The following is a 19,627-nucleotide window of genomic DNA, read 5'->3' as shown; positions in this document are numbered from 1 at the left end:
GTAGTCGTCGTCGTCGTCGTCGTCGTCGTCATATTTTCTCAAGACAGGGTTTCTCTGTGTAGCCCTGGCTCTCCTGGAACTTGCTGTGTTGACCAGGCTAGCCTCAAACTCAGAGATCCCAATCCCTCTGCCTCCTGAGTGCTGGGATTGAAAGTATGCAGCACCACATTGACCTGGGCACAACGCCTGCCTGGGCAGTATGATTTAAAACTTCCAGGCCTGGGCTTCTGTCTTCTCTCTGTTAGCCTGCAACCTCTGGTATTTATTTCAAGCTGTGTCCTGTAGGTGTCAACGACTACACTGACAGCCATTGTCCTGTTGTTAACCTTTAGAAAACACAATATAGTGTTTGAAACTCAAGTGAAAAGCAGGCACTTCAACATTGGGGGAGCATGAGCTTACAAGTTCTTTAAATGACCTTACAAATGCATCACTACAACTAGAGGAGCTGATTTATGTTGCATACTTAGCACCTCACAGCTGGGATATTTATTCTCATGACGCTTGCTCTGGGCAACAGAGCCCTTCGCTGTTGCATGCAATCCACCAACACAGCATCCTCCCCAGCACCTTGCAGGCTGGCTGGCCAGTGATGTGGGTGGAGTTGCTTCACTGGATTGGGAGAAAGGCTCTCTAACAGCTGCTGCCCTGCTAGGGAGGCTCACCCTTGGGCCAGTTCTCTTTGTCTCCTTGTGACTAGAGCTACAAGCAGTCCTTTCAGCACATGTGGAACCCAGAGGATGAATGTCCTGCACTGGGGAAGCTGAGGTACTTAGAAGGATCTAGATTCTAGAGAGTTATTAATTGTTCAGTTGTTAGAAATAGTTCGCTTATTTTAATATTTTATTTATACATACGTGTCTGTGCCTGAATGTGTCTGTGCCACATAGGTGCAGGTGGCTGCAGGTGTTAGGATAAAAAAGACATCAGATCCCTAAAATTGAAATTATATATAGGCAGTAGTGGGTCAACCAGTGTAGGCACTAGAAATGGAACCTAGATCTTCTCCAAGATGTGTAAATGTTCCCAGCATTGCTCCAGCCCCAGGAAACAGGTTATTTAACAAAACAATTTAACTTGTCTCTAGTATTATAGACTGAGCTTCCTTTGCAACAAAATAAAATGTTGTCAGGACTATGACTCTGTCTTAGCCATTTCTCTTCACTGTGGAGCTATCTGCTGTTTGGATCTGGCCATCTGCAGGCTGATCTGATAGATTGCTGATTAGCTTCTGATGGAGATAGGAAGTGCACTCTAGGGTTTGCTGGGGTAAGTGGATGCCGTAGCTGATGGAGCTTCTTTGGGACTCTTCCTGCTCACTGTCAGTCATGCTCTGACTGGTCTCTGTGTATGCATCCCATCCAGAGTCTTGTCTCATCTATGTGGTATGGCTCTGTCAACTCAGTCCCCTTTGGTATACAAAGTCAGGGTGTGGAAGAGGAGGTTGGGATGAAAGCTACGAAGAAGAGTTAATCTTTAGAAAGAGAGAAGAATCTCTGGGGTTCTTTTCATTTTTACAACAATATTTTAAGTTACATTCCCATAAGCAATTAAACTTCATTCATTCATGTAAAAATGATCTGAAAGGAAGGATAAAGACGAGAAGAAGGTTGTCTTACAGAGATGTAGAAAGTTCAATTTAGGAACTCTACGGCTTTAGATAGAAGAGATTAAATGCTGGGGATTGGTATTTCGTCATTTGTTTAAAGAGGTATGTGGATCAAAGGTTACCTGAGGGTAACCTTTCTTTTATAGTCACAGAAGTTACAAGAATTTTCCTTAGCAAGATACATAATGAGCCCTTTACTTTTGGTAAGCAATACCTTCTGTAATCTTACCTTTAAACACACTCGTAGCCTGTATGTTGATATTTATCAGTGACATAGATGCAACGGCCTGACAAGCATCCCTCCTCCTCCCTCACTATTCCTCATTTTAAAATGAAATTTAAAAATTCCCTCCAACCTATCACTGCCCAGGGAGCAATTTAGTATATGAATTTAGTATTTTTATTTACTCTTATGTTTAATTGCCTCTGAAGGGGGCGGGAGAGATGATGGCTCAGTGGTTTCAAGTGCTGTGGCTGCTCTCCAAGAGGACCCAGGTTTGATTCCCAGCACCCACATGGTAGCTTACAACTGTCTGTGATCCAGAAGACCTAACGCCCTCTTCTGGTATTTGTCTGTACTGCATGCACAGTGCACAGACAAACATGCAGGCAAAACACTCACATACATAAAATAAGAAGAAACTAAACAGTAACAAAGTTTTAAAAATGAACTTGAGAAAATAATTCCTACACACACACAAACACACACACACACACACAAGTATGTGTATCTGACACTGATAAAACCACAAATCATAGAAAATGTTATTATGTAGTATTCTGAATGTAAGGCATGTCTTAAAACTTTGATGATTTTACAAATCAGGTCCAATCAGTGGCAATGAGACAATTTTTCTGTCCTTGTTGCCACTCTTTTCTTGCAGTGCTGGGGATGGGATTCTGGCCTTGCTCAGGCTGGAGGAAATACTTTAACTACATTCCCAAGCCACAGGCTCATGTGTGCATGTGTGTGTGTGTGTGTGTGTGTGTGTGTGTGTGTGTGAACTCTGCGGTACACATGTGGAGGTCAGAGAACTACTTTTAGGAATCAGTCCTGAACCTCCTTCCATATGTGGGTCCCAGGACTTGAACTCAAGGAGTCAGGACTGGTAACAAGTGCTTTTACCCACGTTCCCAGGCATCTCACCATGCTGGATAAGCTTATCTAAGGAAGGGCTGCAACCTGACATATATACGGAAGGAAAGAGAGAAAGGAAGGAAGGAAGGAAGGGAGGAAGGAAGAAAGGAAGGAAGGAAGGAAGAAAGGAAGGAAGGAAGAAATCCGCCTTTAGGTTCTAACTCATACTTCTAATCTCATACAATGTCAGGCACTTTGAATTTAAGCACTCCGACTTAGGAATTTAATTTCTCAACATATTTCAGAGTTTACGGCATATATGGAGGTCTGGAACGGTTATATTACTACCTCTCAAGGATGCCGTATTATTTAGAAAAGGAGATAGAACTAATAATCACCTCAAATGAAACCCCTGGAACATAGAAGCAGTAACAGTGAAGAAGAGGGACATCAGATTTCGATTCCAGACACTGCAGCACCAGACACACAGCACCAACTTGACGCCGATGGGAGATTTGAAATGATAAGAGGCCCAGGCAATCGGTTGTCTGGGTAGTTAGGAACGGCTTAGACTGATGCCAGTCCTCCCTAAGTTACAGATGATCTCTGGCCATTGTGGCTGTAGAAATGTGTTTAGTTGCTCTTAGCTGGTTATTGTAATTATTAAAATAAAACCCCAGAATGCACCCTGAGTGTCTCCATAATGTGAAAAAGTTACATCTGTTAATCGAATTCAGCGTAAAACATCAGTGTTTTCCCCACAATGAAGACTTTCAGCGTGGTCTTGCCAGTGGCAAACCCTGTCTTATCACTCCACAAGGCTTAGAATTGGCACTGATTCTGACAAAGATGAGACTAGCACCCACACTTTATTTATTAAACATAAGGTCTTTTTCCAGAGATGACGTGAATTGTCGTTTTATATCACCCAATTGCAAGATCAAACCTAAGTTGTTTTTGTTTGTTTGTTTGTTTGTTTGTTTTAAAGACATCCAGTTATTTTGTTACTATGTCCATAACCAGACTATGTCCATGGATCTGGATACTGATGCGCCTCCCAGAGAAAGGAGTCATGACAGAAGGACTGACAGACAGCCTGTTTAGGGTGAAGTACTCAACTGTCACTTATCCTCAGAACCTTGCTTGAGCTGCCATGGATCTTTGCAGTCCTTGCCATTACTGCAGAGAGAAACCTCTCTGGTTAAAGCTAAGAGTAACATTTGTTTCTATAGATACTCCAGGTGAAATACTATTGCTTTTCACTTTAGAACTTGAACAGCAGACCTGTAGGAGCTGGAAGACACGGAAGACAGGGAGAGAGCTGTGATATGCTGTCTTTTTTCTTTTTTCTTTTTTGGCTTGTACAGCAGCGCAGCCACACCCCCACGTTAGCTATGACTTGCCTACCTAAGACTGAGCTTTGATCACAGACTGGAGAAGAACTACTGGCTGCTAAGGGATCCTTGAAGAGCGACAGTCACTATCTTTAGTTGTTTACCCACTTAGGAGCCCACTAGTTCCAAACTCTTGGCCACACAGAACCCCAGTTAAATTCACTGTGTCTCAAAACATAACAAAAAAAAAAAAATGGCATGCATGTGGAGAAGAGACTTGTAGGGAGGGTGAGGGAATGAGAAGGAGATTAGAGAGACTGGGGCTACGGAAATTAGAACGCACTTCATACCTATATGAAACTGTCAAGGAACAAGTTCAATAAGTTCTTTTTTAAAAAGAGTCCCAAATGGATTTTTAAAAACATTTATTGAAACAAGTTTCTGAAGAAGTTCAGCTAAGCAATGCTATCAACCTACTTAGCTTTAAAAAAAAATACACCAAAGCATGTATCTTAAAAAAAATTTGTTTTTGAGTCATAGTCTTACATATTCCAGGCTGACCTCAAACTCACTATGCATCTGTGAATGGGCTTGTGGGAATGATATTCCTGCAACCAGAGCTTTCGCCATGCTAGGCAAACAACCCATGAACAGAGATAAATTCCATCTTTATTATAAAATCTGATTGCTCTGATTAGCTAAGGCAAATTGATGAGGGTTTTCTTTTCTCCTACTAATAATGTAAAAAAATAAATATTTTTTGTATTAAGAACTTATGGATTGTCATACACACATATGATGCTCTGATTATATAGTAAATAATCAGGATCACAGGCTTGATTTGACTGCTTGGCCCATGCTAATGTCACGAGTCTTGCCAGAACAACAGAGCTCCTATGAAGCTAGAAAAGTCAACACAGATCTCAGAGGCAAACTCAAGAGCATGCTAGTTTCTTCAGGAGTTTGAGGTTATTTGACATACTGAATGAGAATCGTGCTATCATCTCATGAGACACGCCTCTATCAAAAGCAACAGTCCAACACTTCATACACTTCTGAGAAATTCTGAAGCCTGATATTGGACAGGGACAGATTAAGGTCGAAGGCCTGGAGGTCATCGACGATCTTAGACACCCCCAAGAAAGAAGGAACTAGACTTTTCAGAGATGGAGAAACCAATTTAAAGTAGCCGTCACGGGCAGAGTAGATGAGTGATGACTCAGAAGGCTGCATCCGCCACCTGCAGGGTGACTGTCTGAGAATCAGGGCAGGGTATAAATTGATTGTGAGTGCCCACAGGGCAATGCCTCGGAGTCCTGTCAGAGTGAGAACACTGAGACAGGACAACGAATCTGTTGAGGATGCACTGTCGAGCACTGCCTTTTGTCTGAGAACTGCAGGGTCCCAGGATAGTAGGAAAGCTGGGATTCAGGTTGTTGACTGTATAGAGAGACCACCCTGGCCTGCGGCTCTGCCCATAAAATTATCTGCATATCTCAGAAGGCAAGAGCTCGTTAAAGGGGCCCCAAGGGGGCAGGAGAAGGCTCTCTGTGGAGCGTGAGGGCAGCCTTTCAAACACAGAACCCCAATTCAGCAGCAAAAAGTTTGGTTAACCTCATCTCCCCTCAAGTTTCTGTGTGGTTAGCAAAATAAAATTTTCATTCTTTGTTTCTTTCCTGGAATAAAATACCAAGCATCCCAGGAGAACCAGAGACTCAATTTGCTAGACGGCTGTTTAAAGGTCAAAATTAGAAAAAGGAAGGACTAAATGGACTGGCTTTATCATAGAGGAGAGGTTAGTGGGTTTTCTGCATTTTTTACTCCATTGTTTTTAGTACATGGATGTCAACTAACTTCATGTAGAATGTCACTTTTGATGGCCTGAGAGCCACCCCCTGGAGTGCTGAGGGCTGGAGGCTCTTCCCAGCCTACAGGAAAGGTTGTAGGCAAAGTCCGAAGAGACCACACAGCACAGTGAGCCAGAGCAGTCGTGGGTACAAATCTTGCTTGCTCAGCCTTGAAGAGTTCCAAGATTCAGAAGGGCGACAGATGACCCCAACCTGCATGCATTCCAAGCCCGCCTGGCACAGGCCAGGCCTGTGGCTTTGAAACAAGATCAGGACTTTTGAGATATTGCAAGTAGAGGTGATTTGAGCAGAGACGGAAAAAGTTGCTTCTCTCTTTAAAGATGGCTAATTCTTCCGTGAAGTTTTCAAAAAGTGACTGAGATATGGCTCCCACGAGGACTGTGTACTTTCTTGCTGTGTTTTCTTAGCAGGGGAGGAATAAGCTTAACGACTCCCCGAGATGATGTGGCTATGAAACACCCCACTTTGCTTGTCGTGTTTTCCTTGAGGAAAGTTCCAGACGACTAGAGTTAACCTGAGAAGCCATGAATATTATCCAAACCTATTGGGCAGTAAGGTGACCCAGAAGAAGACCAGCTTTCTGATTCCAACCCTGGGAATAAAGCAGGCCGGTGCTGTGATCTTAGGGTGACCAGAATGAGGGAGGAGGAGGAGGCAGTGGGGAGGGACACCCACTAATCTAAAGCCAGCACCACATGGGGCTCCTTCACCATGAGTGGGCTGGCGGGCAGCCAGGCCTTTCCCAGACTTCAGTCCCTCATTCTTCCAAGTCCAGGGGAAGCCATTGTCCGAAGAGGGGATGGTGGAAGAAACACTAAAAGGTTCTTGTGTCCACACTGATTTGAAATTAATTAAACTTGTCTCCTCTTCATCCTCCCCTGGCGGGCTGGCAGGTGCCCTCAGGAAGTACGCTCTTGGAAAACATCAACGCCGCTTGGACTTAGGATTCATTGTCACTGAAAAAGAAAAAAAATACAGAACAAATAACACAATGATGAGCAAGGGAGAGCTGAACTCTTTGATTGCAGAGGTGACTCAAGATTCAAAACAATCAGAAAGCCAGCACTGGTTAGCATGCAATTTCCCACACAAAGGGTAGTTTGATTTTATATTTGATTCTTGAGGAGGAAATCCATGGATGCCAAGAGACAATCTCTAGCTCTCCAAAAATCTCTCCTGGGTGACAGGGAGAGAACCAGATGGAGTTGGGGATTCCCGCCTTTATTTAAATCTAATTCCATTCCCAATGAATAGATAGATGCCAGAAGTCTTTTAAAGATGTGTTGTTTCCTTCCAGAGTTTGTGGTCCTGACTTATTTCCAATGGTGCATCTTGTTCAAGCCTACAGAGGATCTAGGGAGTGTTCTCTGCACCTTCTAGAATCCCATCATAGACGTCTTGGGGCATGAATGATTATAAATTAGAGACCTGGTATTTGAACATAGCCTTGCTGCTATGCTTTTTTGTTTGTTTGTTTCAAGTTTGCCTATCTGTGTCCAGTATCTGACTTCACGGCTTTTCCCCAGTGTGTCAGGGGCTCCTGGTGCCTGTCCTGGAGAGTAGCTGGAGCCCCTGATTCTTTCTTCCTGCTTCTCTTCTAGGTTTGGAGTCCCTTTCTACCTACATTCTAGCACAGCTCTATTGCCAGCCAACTCTGTCTCCAAGGAAAGTCATGAATAATCACAGTGAGCAGATGTGCTCACTCCTTGGCTCTTGGATGTGTACAGTCTACAGCAGTCTCCTGACTCACTTGACAGATGCTCAGTAAAGCATTGTGCGTTATTGAAGGTACACATACCTGTAGTCCCAGCAACTACAGCCTGGGAAACGGTGTCTTAGACAAACAAACAAAACAAGCCATAAGAGATGATAGATCAGTCAATAGATAGATGTATCCTTGACAGGGGAAAGAAGTAACTCACTCTCTCTCTCCCTCCCTCCCTCCCTCCTTCCCTCCCTCCCTCTCTCTCTGTCTCTCTCTCTCTCTCTCTCTCTCTCTCTCTCTCTCTCTCTCTCTCTCTCTCTCTCTCTCTCTCTCTGTATGCTCGTGCTAATGGGGGGATGCTATGGGAACAAGGAACACATGGAAGAGGGAGAGGAGGGCAGAGCTGTATCTGAGATAGGGGAATAAACAAAGAAATGGCCTCTTAGCAAAACTCATTAAATGTGGACAATGGATGGAAATTGTAGTTTTAGTTTTTTGGTTTGGTTTGGTTTCTTGTTTGTTTGCTTGTTTGTTTTTGCTCTGGGAGGATAACTCAGTGACAGGTAGCTTGCTTACCACCTGTACTCTCAAGGCCCTTGATTTGATCACCAACACCCCACACACTAAAAAAGGAGTAGTCTCTAAGAGTTACTAACAAACTTTTAATTACGAAACTCCGAAAAACTCATAATGGGGAGGGAAGGCTTCATTCCTTGGAAACTTGGTGGCACAAGATAGTATTACTAAGGCCCAGAGGCCATCTCTGTGGAACACAAGTCCCACATTGCATGAGAATTGCATGTTCTCCTTGTATGGCCTTATCTAGCAAGACCCTCTTTTGTCTGCAATACTGAGCTCTGTCCGGTAGCTGTAATAGAAATGGTTTTCAAAATTATTGTAAAACTAGTCAGTGTTCATTGTGCAGGGTCCTGGGTTCCTCTCCAGCAAGCCTGCTCCCCCCCCCAACAAAACAAAATAAAACAAAATAAAGCAAAACTCCACCAGAACCTTAACTATATCTATTACTTTGGCACTTTCTCTCCCAAATGTTTTTCTGTTCTAAAGATATGTTATCTTCTGTTCAGAAACAGGATCTTTATTCTGTTAGTCCACTGCTGGTCACACAGGGTGGGGCATGACTCAGTCTTCCTAGAACACGCAAGGTCATGGGTTCAACTCCCAGCACTACAACACACAGACAGAACTTCCCCCATCTCTCTCTCTCCCTTTTTAGTAGCTATATAGTCATCTGTTAACCCTTTCAATATTTAAAAACTGAGGCCTAGGAATGTAAGTCACTAGTAATAGGGTGCTGGCTTGGTATATGCTTGCTTTTTATATGCTGAAGCTCTAAATTCAATTGCAGTCCTGAAGAAAGAAAGGAAGAAAGAAAGAAAGAAAGAAAGAAAGAAAGAAAGAAAGGAAGGAAGAAAGAAAGAAAGAAAGGAAGGAAGGGAGAGAGAGAGAAAGAAAGGAAGGAAGGAAGAAAGAAACAAACAAATGAAGAAAGAAAGAAAGAAGGAAGGAAGGAAGAAAGGAAGGAAAGAGAGAAAGAGAGAGAGAGAGGGGAAGGGAAAAAAGAAAGAGAAGGAAAGGGGAGAAAGGGGGCCCACAAAACAACAATAAAATCTAACCAGTACTTTTCATAATTAACTCTTCAGGCTACTCCTAATTTTTAACTTTTTTTTCTTTTCTTTTTTTTTTATTGATTTAAGTTTTATTGCATTATGGTGAGAAAAGATACATGATTTCAATTTATCTGAATTTGTTAACATTTAAAAACATTTTAAGTAAATAGAATTAAAACACATTCTTGTTTCCCTTTTGTACCCCAACTCCTCCCAGAGACCCCCCCTTCAATATCTGAAATACCTCTCATGTTTTTGATTTTGTCATATTCTTTAAAATTTATAAAATATTGTAATAATAAAAATGAGTATAATAAAGTTGTTTGATATAAAATAACAGTCAATTGAACAGTCTTATGTAGATGCTAATTTTTAACTTTTATGAACAGTTCCAATCAGTCCCTTTGCGTAGTCTCTACAAGAGGAGTTTTGGATCAAAGATAAGCAGTTCTAAAGCTTTCAGGCCCATTGTTAAACGGGTACGGATGCTAGTATTTACTTTACCTAAGCTTTCATTTGCTGTTTTATTGCTAAGAAGAATATTCTTTTCCCTCAAACATTAATTGATAAGTTCAATTTCTTCTTTTGCTTAAGTTGACTACTAATAAACTTTGTATTTAAAATGAATCAACAATCTCTTTATTGGTTCACGTAGTAAGACTCATTATCTATAGTACAAAACACTTCTCCATTTTTTCTTTCTTGTTCTATAGTTTTTGTTTTTTTATTCTTTGTTTTTATTTTTGTTTTGTTTTTTGAGACCGGGACTCATTCTGTGGCTGTTGTGTAGCAGTTTCTTCTGAGATTAAATCCTTCCATCTTGGAGATGAGGCAGTTAAGGTCCAAGATGTTAAAGGGAAGGGGAGCCAACAGGATGTTCTAAGGGGACATGAAGTATTCCATCCTATGGGGACGCTTATCAAGCAGGAAAGTTAACAAAGGCTTCAGGAAGTTCCCAAAACAGACCAAAGTCACGAGGCCCCTCCCTCCTCAGGCAAGTATCAGTAGAAGGGCATTGAAAGGCACTCAGATGAGCCACACTGCCTGGAAGAGACACTCTCCAACCTGTGCTGCCTGCAGGCTTTGTGGTGAGCTCCAGGTTCCCAGCTTTGTGAGCTGTCCCCCATGCTGGGCTGGGCTTTGGTGATGCAGCTGCCTTTCAGTCATTTCTACTACTACAGATAACCGGAATAAAACTCTTTGGCTTGCCAGGCTGGACTTTTGGTGTACCCTCACTTTCTTCTGTTATCAGTTCTGTCTGGAAGAGGTAGATGCTGTTCACACATCCCAAGGATAGTGTCTGTCACACAGCAGTAGCCCAGAGCAGGCTGCTATAGAACTCATTCTGTAGACCAGGCTGCCCTTGAACTTGTGTGATCCTCCTGCCTCTGCCTCTCAGGTGTTGGAACAGTAGGTGTGTACCCCCACGCCAGGCTTTTATCTGGTTTTGCTTCTTTTTCAAGCAGGCTCTTCCTCTGGAGCCCAGACTGTCATTGACAGTGGTCCTCCTGCTTCAGCCTCCAGGGTGTGGTTGACAGGTATGAGCTCTCACACCCACCCCCTCATTAATAATTCTTACCTGGTTGCAGGGGTGCAATGTCAAATCTCTAATGTGTTCTCTATGAGCCTCCTTGCCCCCTGCTCCTGCTCAGAGATGCTCTCTCGGTTTGGGTCGTCCTGGCTATCTGTCTATACAGAAACTTTTCCAAGTGGAATGAGCCTCGGGACTTGGAAGAGATGGGGGTGAATTTGAAACGATAACTTCACAGTCTTGTCTTTGACTTAGCTGCATGCACACTATGGCTTCCATCCCTTTAGACCTTTCACATTTACCAGGATCAGCTCACTGGTCAAGAATGTGCTTAGTATGTGAGAGTCTCAAGTGTCCTGCTCTTTCCCACCACTCTCTGGCTTGCTCTCCTGAGACAGTGTCTCTTCCTGAGCTTGGACCTAGGCTGTCCACTAGCAGCACATAACACTTCTCTGGCTCTGTCCTGGGACAGTGCCAGGGTTAAAGTCAAGAGTGGATCACACCCAGCTTTTTTATGGTATATGCTGGGATCCAAACTCAGGTTCTCATACTCAAAGGCAAGCACTTTTACCAGCTGCACCTTCTCCTCAGTTCCAGGAAATAAGTACTTGGATCTTTCAAATGGTTATGCCAGGCATCTTGTTGTTGTGGCGCTAGCACTGGGCAGTTGCCATTTTTCGGTGGCTTTTATGATAGTTACAATGTTGGGATACACAAACAAGTAGATTCTTACTGTCAGAAGCACACATGATCTGGCTGAAGCTTGAATCAGGGACATTACTTCTTTGTTTTATGACAAGGGGCAAGGTAACCTTTCCTAGCTTTAATGCCCTTTTCTGATGTCACCTACAAAGCACACCTAATAATTCTATAGCTTACAGGATTGTTGTAAAAGAATAAATGGGGCTGGAGAGATGGCTCAGCAGTTAAGAGCACTGACTGCTCTTCCAGAGGTTCTGAGTTCAATTCCCAGCAACCACATGGTAGCTCACAACCACCTGTAATGAGACCTGATGCCCTCTTCTGGTGTGTCTGAAGACAGCTACTGTGTGTGTGTGTGTGTGTGTGTGTGTGTGTGTGTGTGTGTGTGTGTTTATCTAATAAATTTTTAAAAAAGAATAAATGAGGAGTTGCGGTGAGAGAGGCTCTGGCCTCAGTTCCCAGCATCACACACTCAAAGGAAAAAAAGAGAGAACATGCAGGTAAAACCCCATGTTACAGACCTGGCACCTACATGCACGCATGCCTATTACTGGTGATTAGTACTAGGCAGGCCGAGCTCTGACAAATGTTTGTGAGTTGTCTACAACATTATCTCAAAGATGTAAAGGCTTTAAGAAACCATCTTCAGAAGCACACCTCACATTTCTAGGGAAAAGCCTTTTGTTTAGCAGCGTTGCTTACTTAAGTCCTCCAGAAACAAAGTGCTCGTGATCTCTGGAACACCGTAGCCACGTGACTTGGTCCCAGCGTGTCACAAACTGCTTCTGCTTTGATGGCTATCGAGTCATTCCCAGAGGGCAGCTGCCTTCCTGGTGTTTTGTGTGGTGTGGTATCTATCCATCCACAAGACCTGCGGGTGAGTCAGCATCCTCCCCCCCAACCTCCCGAGTCCCGGCACAGTAAGCCAGGGCGTTCTCCATCACAGGCTCATTGCTTTATTTAGTTAGCTGTCTCTAGCTATTCATCATCTCTGGAAAATGATCAAATAAGCCATGCATTTTTAACTCTAGCAAATCCTGGAGTTCCCTGTTAAAAATACTTTGGCAAACTGCCACGGAGCCGTAACAAACACCCTGGCGGCTCTGCTTTCAACCTTCCCCGCTTGCCTCGATGTGTGCACGTGCAGTTTTAGCAACTTATTTCTGACAGTGACATTAAAGAGTAATTTGTCTAGGAGTGTTATATAAACACGGGAAGAACATGGAACACCTTTCCACAAGCATATACAGGAACAGGAGGACAAACTGTAAAACAAAACAAAGCACGGCTGTATTTTCTTTAGGAAAGCACCCGACTGGCGTGCTGCCAACAGCTCATAGCTGTGACTGTCTGTCCAGACTGGACAGTCACCCTGTCCTCCTGACCCATCTTGCAACAATCCTCAGTTGTGGCCACAGCTAATGCAGCCATCTCTGAACATGGCGATATGCCACCACTCAACCCTTCTCCGGTCACGACACTCTGACTCAGTTTCAGAGAGTGTGGAGTTCGATTTGGCACGAAATCACATAACAATTAGATCAAGCTCCCTTTCTCATCAATACAAGGTCCCTTCTTCCCGACAGAGGCCTGGCCTGGGTGGAGTTAGAGAAATGAGGCTCGGAATCCGTCCAAGACACAGAGATCATGCCTGCTGTGGAGCCACACTCTGGGACACACACATACACACACACACACACACACACACACACACACACACACACGCACACGCACACGCACACGCACACCTGTCTTTAACAATGTCCTTCTGGGTATCAGTCTGGAGGACACAAACTATTACTTTGTATCCCTTGTGGTACTGCACAACTACTTCACTCTCTTTTGGGGTGGTGGGGACTAGATAGGAAACACTGGGGGTGGTCACTGACATGTTAATGCCTCCACCTTTCTCTGCACAGTCACACAGTATAAACTCTCCACCTATGGATGGTGATGAGCAGCTGCAAACAGGTGCATGGCTATGTCTGTGCGTCCCTGTCTGTGCTCGTGTGGTCCACGGTGCAGACAGAAGCTCTGAGTGTCTGACTAGACATGAGTCAGGGGAAAGGCAGAAGCTGGCTAGCCTGGGCCAGCTGGACTCTGTCTGGACTGTACAGTATCTAGTAGCATTTGGGAGGTGTTGTATCGGTGGGGTCCAACAGTGGACTCCATTGTCTAGAGACTTTAAGGAGTTCATTATAAAGCCCACCGAATGGATCTGTTCTTACCATCTCTCAGCTCTGGGCTCCCTCTCTTCTTCCTGTGCTCTGATTACTACTGTAGGAGTCCTTTGTGCACCACAGAGCAAGGGATTATGGGGAAAGGCCACTAAGGCGGAAAATAAGAATATGGAATTTTTCTCCCCCAAACTCCTTTCTTGTCCTTTCCTGTCATAGTTTTGTAAACATGACAACCTCACTGCAAAGGGCTTGTTGTAGTTTGTACAGACCTGGGCCTTATGAACATCCTATTTGGGGGCTTAGTATGTACATTTCAAGAAGAATGGCCACTCTGAGGTAAGTTTTGTGCAATTAATATACCCTAAATATATATTATACATTACATGTTACACATTACACATCACACTATATTATATATAGTAATTACTATATATAGTAATATATAATATTATATATTATATTACTATACTATTATATACTATAATATTATATATATTACTATACTAATGTAGAATATATTATATTACAATGTTGTATTAATTAATATAATTTAGTAATCATTACATCAATTGTTATATATAATTATATTATACTAATTAATTTATAATAAGTTATAAGTATTAAAATTGTGTTAATTATGTGTTAATTAGCAATTAATATTATATATTATTATATATATTAAATTGTCAATCTGTGTCAATACTGCTATTGTCCCAATACTCAAAAAAACTGAGGCAGGAAGATTATGAGTTCAAGGCCAGCCTGGGCTACATGGTGCGATCGAGAGTCAAAGAAAGAGGCAGGGGTGAGGGAAATAGGGGAGGGAGGGAAGGAGAGAGGGAGGAAAGGAAGGAGGAAGGGAGGAGCCAAGGGAAGAACAAGGAGTTGGGCAGAAAAGCATAGAAAAGTAAGAACCAGGAAAGTGAAAACCAGGGCTGGGATGGATTCCAGGGAAAGCTCTGAAGGGATGGCCAATGGAGCTGCCAGTCCCCGGAAGCCCAGAAATACAGCATGCTGATGCTGCAAATGGTTCCAGAAGTTCTCCTTCTCAGGAGGATGGACAAGGGCAGCACCCATTAAATTCATTGCTTAGTGGCTGTCCCTGCTTTCTGAAGCATTATGTGCACATGGGGGTGGAGGGGAACACCTCAGGAGTTGATGCCACAGGAAGTTGATGCTTGATGATGACCACCTATCAAGTGATTGGAACAAATGTATCACTCGTGGGGAGATTTTAATGATGGGCTGTGTACATGAGAGGTAAAGAACACATGAGTGTTCCCTGCGAATTCATTCTGCTTTCAGTACCATATGCCTGTGGAAGTCACTAGAGAGATGTGGTCAAGAGCTGAGACTGGGTGGCCCAGAACTCAAGCACAGCTTCCAGAGAATGGGGTGAAGCCCTGGAAGGTATCCTGTCAAAGCCAGATGGTTCCAGGCCCCACAGAGGAATGCAGATACTCACTTGCAAAGTAAGCAGTTCACATAGAACCCCAAATACATAGGGCCTTTTGTCTTACAGGCAGCTTATTTCAAGAACCAACCTCTCTATATTTAAGAAAAAGATTTTTTTTTTATCTTGTCACAACACCGATTGAAGTTAAACGACACAACACGTTGCCACTTCACCCAAAAGTGGTGTCTTTGACTCTGCCCCTTCTTGACGGCTCAGTGGGAAGAAAAAGATTTTTAATAAAAGTTCGTCACCGTACAATTCTGTCAAGGTAGTTTTCCTCAGTGATGTCAGTAATTTCACAGAGTGGGAATCGAGAATACAAAAGTACTGACATTTCTCATCTCTGAGGATGCAGTCACAATGTAAATAAAACTTGAAGATGACCTGTATTGACCTATGCACTGTCTCATTAGGAGGGAAAAGTTAGAATATGTGGAAAGGATTCCTCTGCCATGTCCTTTGTCATATAACTAGGGCATTCTTTTTCTTTCTTTTGCCTTCTCGTTACTATCTGGAATCTCACTTAAATAAGATAGACTATTTTTCAAACTCGTAATGAATCATAACATATAAATACCCCAAGAGGTAACATGAAAGTAATTGCTAAGAGTGGACTTAAGGGTCAGAGCTGAGGCTGCCCTGGATAGGACCATGTCTGTCAGTCCACAACAGAGAGATGCAGTGTGGTGAACTGTTAGCTAACATGTCAGAATTCTAGAGTAGACGCAGAGACAAAGACCCCAAATGCAAACCAGACCGTTAGTCTTTACTTGCAGGGCTGTGGCCGCAGGAGGGCCTAGTGGTGCTGTGTGACTACATCTAGAAGCATGTGCGACAAAGTGAACACAGGACGTGCTTTCACGGGTACCCGCCATGCTCTCAAGCTTTGATCTGTGCACCCTAATGCAAGAGTCCTATTGCCGCCACAGTCCAATCTCTCTGCTGTCCGGTCATCTTTGTTACCCCTAGCAGATGACTTGGTGACCCCCCCCCCCCCCCCCCCCAAACTATAGTCATGCTCTGAAGAGCAAGTTCGCTCTCCAATTCCTTCCGGCTTTTTCCACGTATTGAGCAAATAGCTCTTTAATCAGAAATCCCCCAAGTTCACTGATTTCTCTCCTCACAAAGATCACATCATTTAAATATCAAGTGCTAATAAATTACACCTGGTCCCAAGGCACTAAAATTTTCTATCAAGCAGAGCCACCTAGTGGCAGGCTGGGATATGTTTTAATTTTCCTCTGATACTAATTTCTCTCTGATACTAATCTAGACCAAGTGGGATATGGTTCTTTGTTTGTTTCTTGCTTTATAAAATGTTCCTCTTAGTCACGATTATTGAAAATCATCAATAATCTGGGGCCTGTCTGGGGATGTCCCCTCCTTCTGTTTCCTTACCAAACATCTATCTATCCAAGGCAAATAACCTCCCGACTCAATTTGCTGTAATCAGCAAATTTTAGGACTAAAACAAAAGCCAGCTCAACAGTGTCTCTTTGAAACCTCAAGAGCCACTAGGATGTTTTGTATTTTCCAAAACATGCTTTCTGACCACACATTTCTCCCTGTAAACTGACATATTAAATTGCCAGGCACGAAGAAGCCAAAGAAAATGCAATGCTGTGCTGTGGCCGGGACCCTCTTCCACCCGTTGCCATTCCTGACAGAAATCATGAGTACCTTGGGCTGAGGTTTGGCTCCTTCTCTTCCTTCAAAGTAGGTAAACACTCATAGTCTGCTGAGACAGAAGAAAAGGAAATCACCGTTAGTCACCTGAACTGCTTGGTTTTTAACCCACAAAACTGACACAGTCAGGAATGGACTGCACCTCTGTGTGGCTGGCTACCTGTGAAGAAACGGCCCACTGGGGAGTTCTAGAGGTTCAAAGATTAATGATGCCAAGGCTGCTGAAACGGTAAGAGCACGAATCACACAGATACAGGGCTGCAGTGTTCCGTGCCCCTGCTGAAAGGGCACAATTCATCATCGCTAGCTCAGTCGGTCCCCTGGAAGCTCACAGTGTTCTGAAAACCAGAATACGTGTCTTGGAAGTGAGACGAGGGACTGAAATGGTGTACCTCGGGTCCTACAGTGCCTACACAACCGATTCACAGCAGAAGCATCAGGAAGGTAGGGAGGGACCACCTTCGCCACCCAGGGAGCTTCTTTCTCCTCTACCACATCCCCCCACCCCGTGTGTGTGTGTGTGTGTGTGTGTGTGTGTGTGTGTGTGTGTGTGTGTTATGCCTGGGTAGTCATATGCACACCCATGCATGCATGCCCATGTGGTGTTAGCTCTACACCCTCTTCTGGACACCATGAATGTACATGAATGCTAGTAGTTGCACACAACAGTGAACATGCACATAAATAATTAAGTAGCTAATTAAATAAGTCTGTCCTAAAAACTACAAACGATTGGAGAGATCATCCAGTGGTTGAGAGTGTTGCTTAATACACAAGCATTGAGTACTTGAGTTTAAATCCCCAGCACCCATGTAAAAACCTCAATGTGGCTGTGCAAGTCCATAAGTCCACTCATAGTGTGTGTGTGTGTGTGTGTGTGTGCGTGTGCACATGCATGCACGAGTGTGACTACAAACAGGTGGAACACATAGTCAGAGATATCTTGCTGTCCAGGTTCAGTGAGGAATTCTCAAAGAAATAGGAATAGAATGTGTTAGAGGGCAGCACCAGATGTTTTTCTCTGCACAGAAACAAACACAAACAATACATGCATACACCATAAACACACACACACAATATATGTATACACCACAACTATGAATAGTATGATATATAGTGAATTTTATCAATTTCATATGAGCATCAAAAAAATTTTATTGATTTTTTTACTTAATTTAAAATTTTATTGATTTTTTAATGAACACACAGTTTAAAGACCAGCTATCACTTGAAAATTATTGTGTGGGAATACTCTATTGGTGTGTATAGCAGTCCTGTTTGATAGAAATACCTACAGAGATAGGAATGTTCTAGAATCAGCCTGACAAATACCACACTCAGTGGTTAGCAAAGATTTACCATTTGGCTACTAAAACCATGTTTTATTTTTCTATGATTAAATAGGCACACAGCTCTAACGCCTTGTGTATTAGACAGCGGTTCATATAAAATACACTTTATGAAGTTGTGCAACCACATTCAGCTTGGGATTCTCTAAACTCAAGAAAACATAAGGTCATGTCAGATTTTTTTCCCCCAGATAATTTTGTATCAGATTTCCTTCCCAGGCTAGAAAGATGAAAGTTAGGGAGGGATGTAACTCAATGGAAGAGTACCTACCTAGCATGTTAGAGGCTGGGTTAAATTTCTAGTAACACACACACATGCCATGCACAAGCAGGCATGTACCCAAATGCACGCTATTGGAAAAAAAATAACAGTTTCTTCTTGAAAAGCCCCACATCAACAACTAGTACACAAATAAAATCAAGCAGTAACAGACACGGTGACTATGATTGGACTGGATCTTAAAGGAGTATGCAAGTCGAGTGCCAGATAAAGCATGACTTCAGATTTTCTGAGTTACTGATGAAGCTACGGAAGCCATCTAGCCCTACGTTACCACAGAGGCAAACACTTTGGGCTTCCACGTACCATTTCTGTTCATGCTGTTCATCCATTTATCAAGCTCTTCCATCTCTATTTCCATAACAGAGGGTGTGTCCTCTTCAAAAATAGGGCTACACAGAGAACAGAAACACACGTTTTTTAAAAAAGAAAAGGCTTGGCAGGTCGATTTTCATCTGTGGAAGAGTCTACAATATTGAAAGGTTAGAAACAACCTGACTTGGTGTCTGACACCCCAAGCTAGCCCTGGTTTTGCCCTAACCAAGAGAGCATCAAACTCTAGCAGGAAAAGGGGCAGAATCCACAGTGAACCCTCCTCTGTCAGTAGGGCCCAACTGGATGGCACAGAGGTCAGGGAGTGGACGAAAAGAGAAGCTGCTTTCTGGAGACCAAAGACATGGTTGCCAGGGTGCTTGCTCAGTGGTCCTCTTATTTAGCTTCCTGGCCTTGCTTGGTCTCACTTCTCTTTTCATGGGGTTTTGAACAATGACCCAGATCAAGAGACCAGGCTGCTTTTATCTGGTCTCCTTCGATGCCTAGGCTCTTCTAGCCAGGAGGAACGGAGCAGCAGCTCTCAGAAAAGCCTTGGTTCCATCTTCAGGGATTCAAGGTTGAGCATAGGGCCAAAAGCTCTGGTCAGGATGGATGGAGCCAGGAAGGAAAGACCCCAGCTCTGAACGCACTGTGGGCACTGCACTGGAAGATGAAGCAGGTAGTATCTATGGCAGAGAGGCTGATGGGAGAGGGAGGGGAGACATCCCTGGGTGTCTCTGGCGTTCACCCAGGGTCAGAATATTTAACTGTTATGCATTTGGCTCTGGTAGTACCCAGGAAAAAAAAAAAACCTCTTTTCTAGAAGGTAACCAAAACAGATACCCCTAGGTAAAGTTTGGAAACTAAGATACATGTCCCTTGTGACAACGTGGGGGCTGTCAGAGTCTA

General features: G+C 43.4%; 1 long non-coding RNA gene and 1 pseudogene across 2 annotated transcripts; both read right to left on the bottom strand.

Moving 5' to 3' along the window:
• Nucleotides 1–4,429: 4,429 nt before the first annotated feature.
• LOC116093058 lies at nt 4,430–19,612 on the bottom strand. Of its 2 annotated transcripts, none has more exons than XR_004119607.1 (3): nt 18,713–19,612; nt 16,772–16,829; nt 4,430–6,845 (listed from the first exon to the last, which is right to left on the bottom strand). It is a non-coding gene; the product is annotated as an uncharacterized LOC116093058 (long non-coding RNA). The 2 variants fall into 2 exon arrangements; XR_004119606.1 differs by having other exon boundaries at nt 16,772–16,826.
• LOC116094551 lies at nt 15,213–15,335 on the bottom strand (annotated as a pseudogene).
• Nucleotides 19,613–19,627: the final 15 nt, after the last annotated feature.

The sequence above is a fragment of the Mastomys coucha genome, unplaced genomic scaffold (genome assembly GCF_008632895.1).
Source record: "Mastomys coucha isolate ucsf_1 unplaced genomic scaffold, UCSF_Mcou_1 pScaffold16, whole genome shotgun sequence".
NCBI lineage: Eukaryota > Metazoa > Chordata > Mammalia > Rodentia > Muridae > Mastomys > Mastomys coucha.
This window is presented reverse-complemented; position numbering and strand designations above follow the sequence as displayed.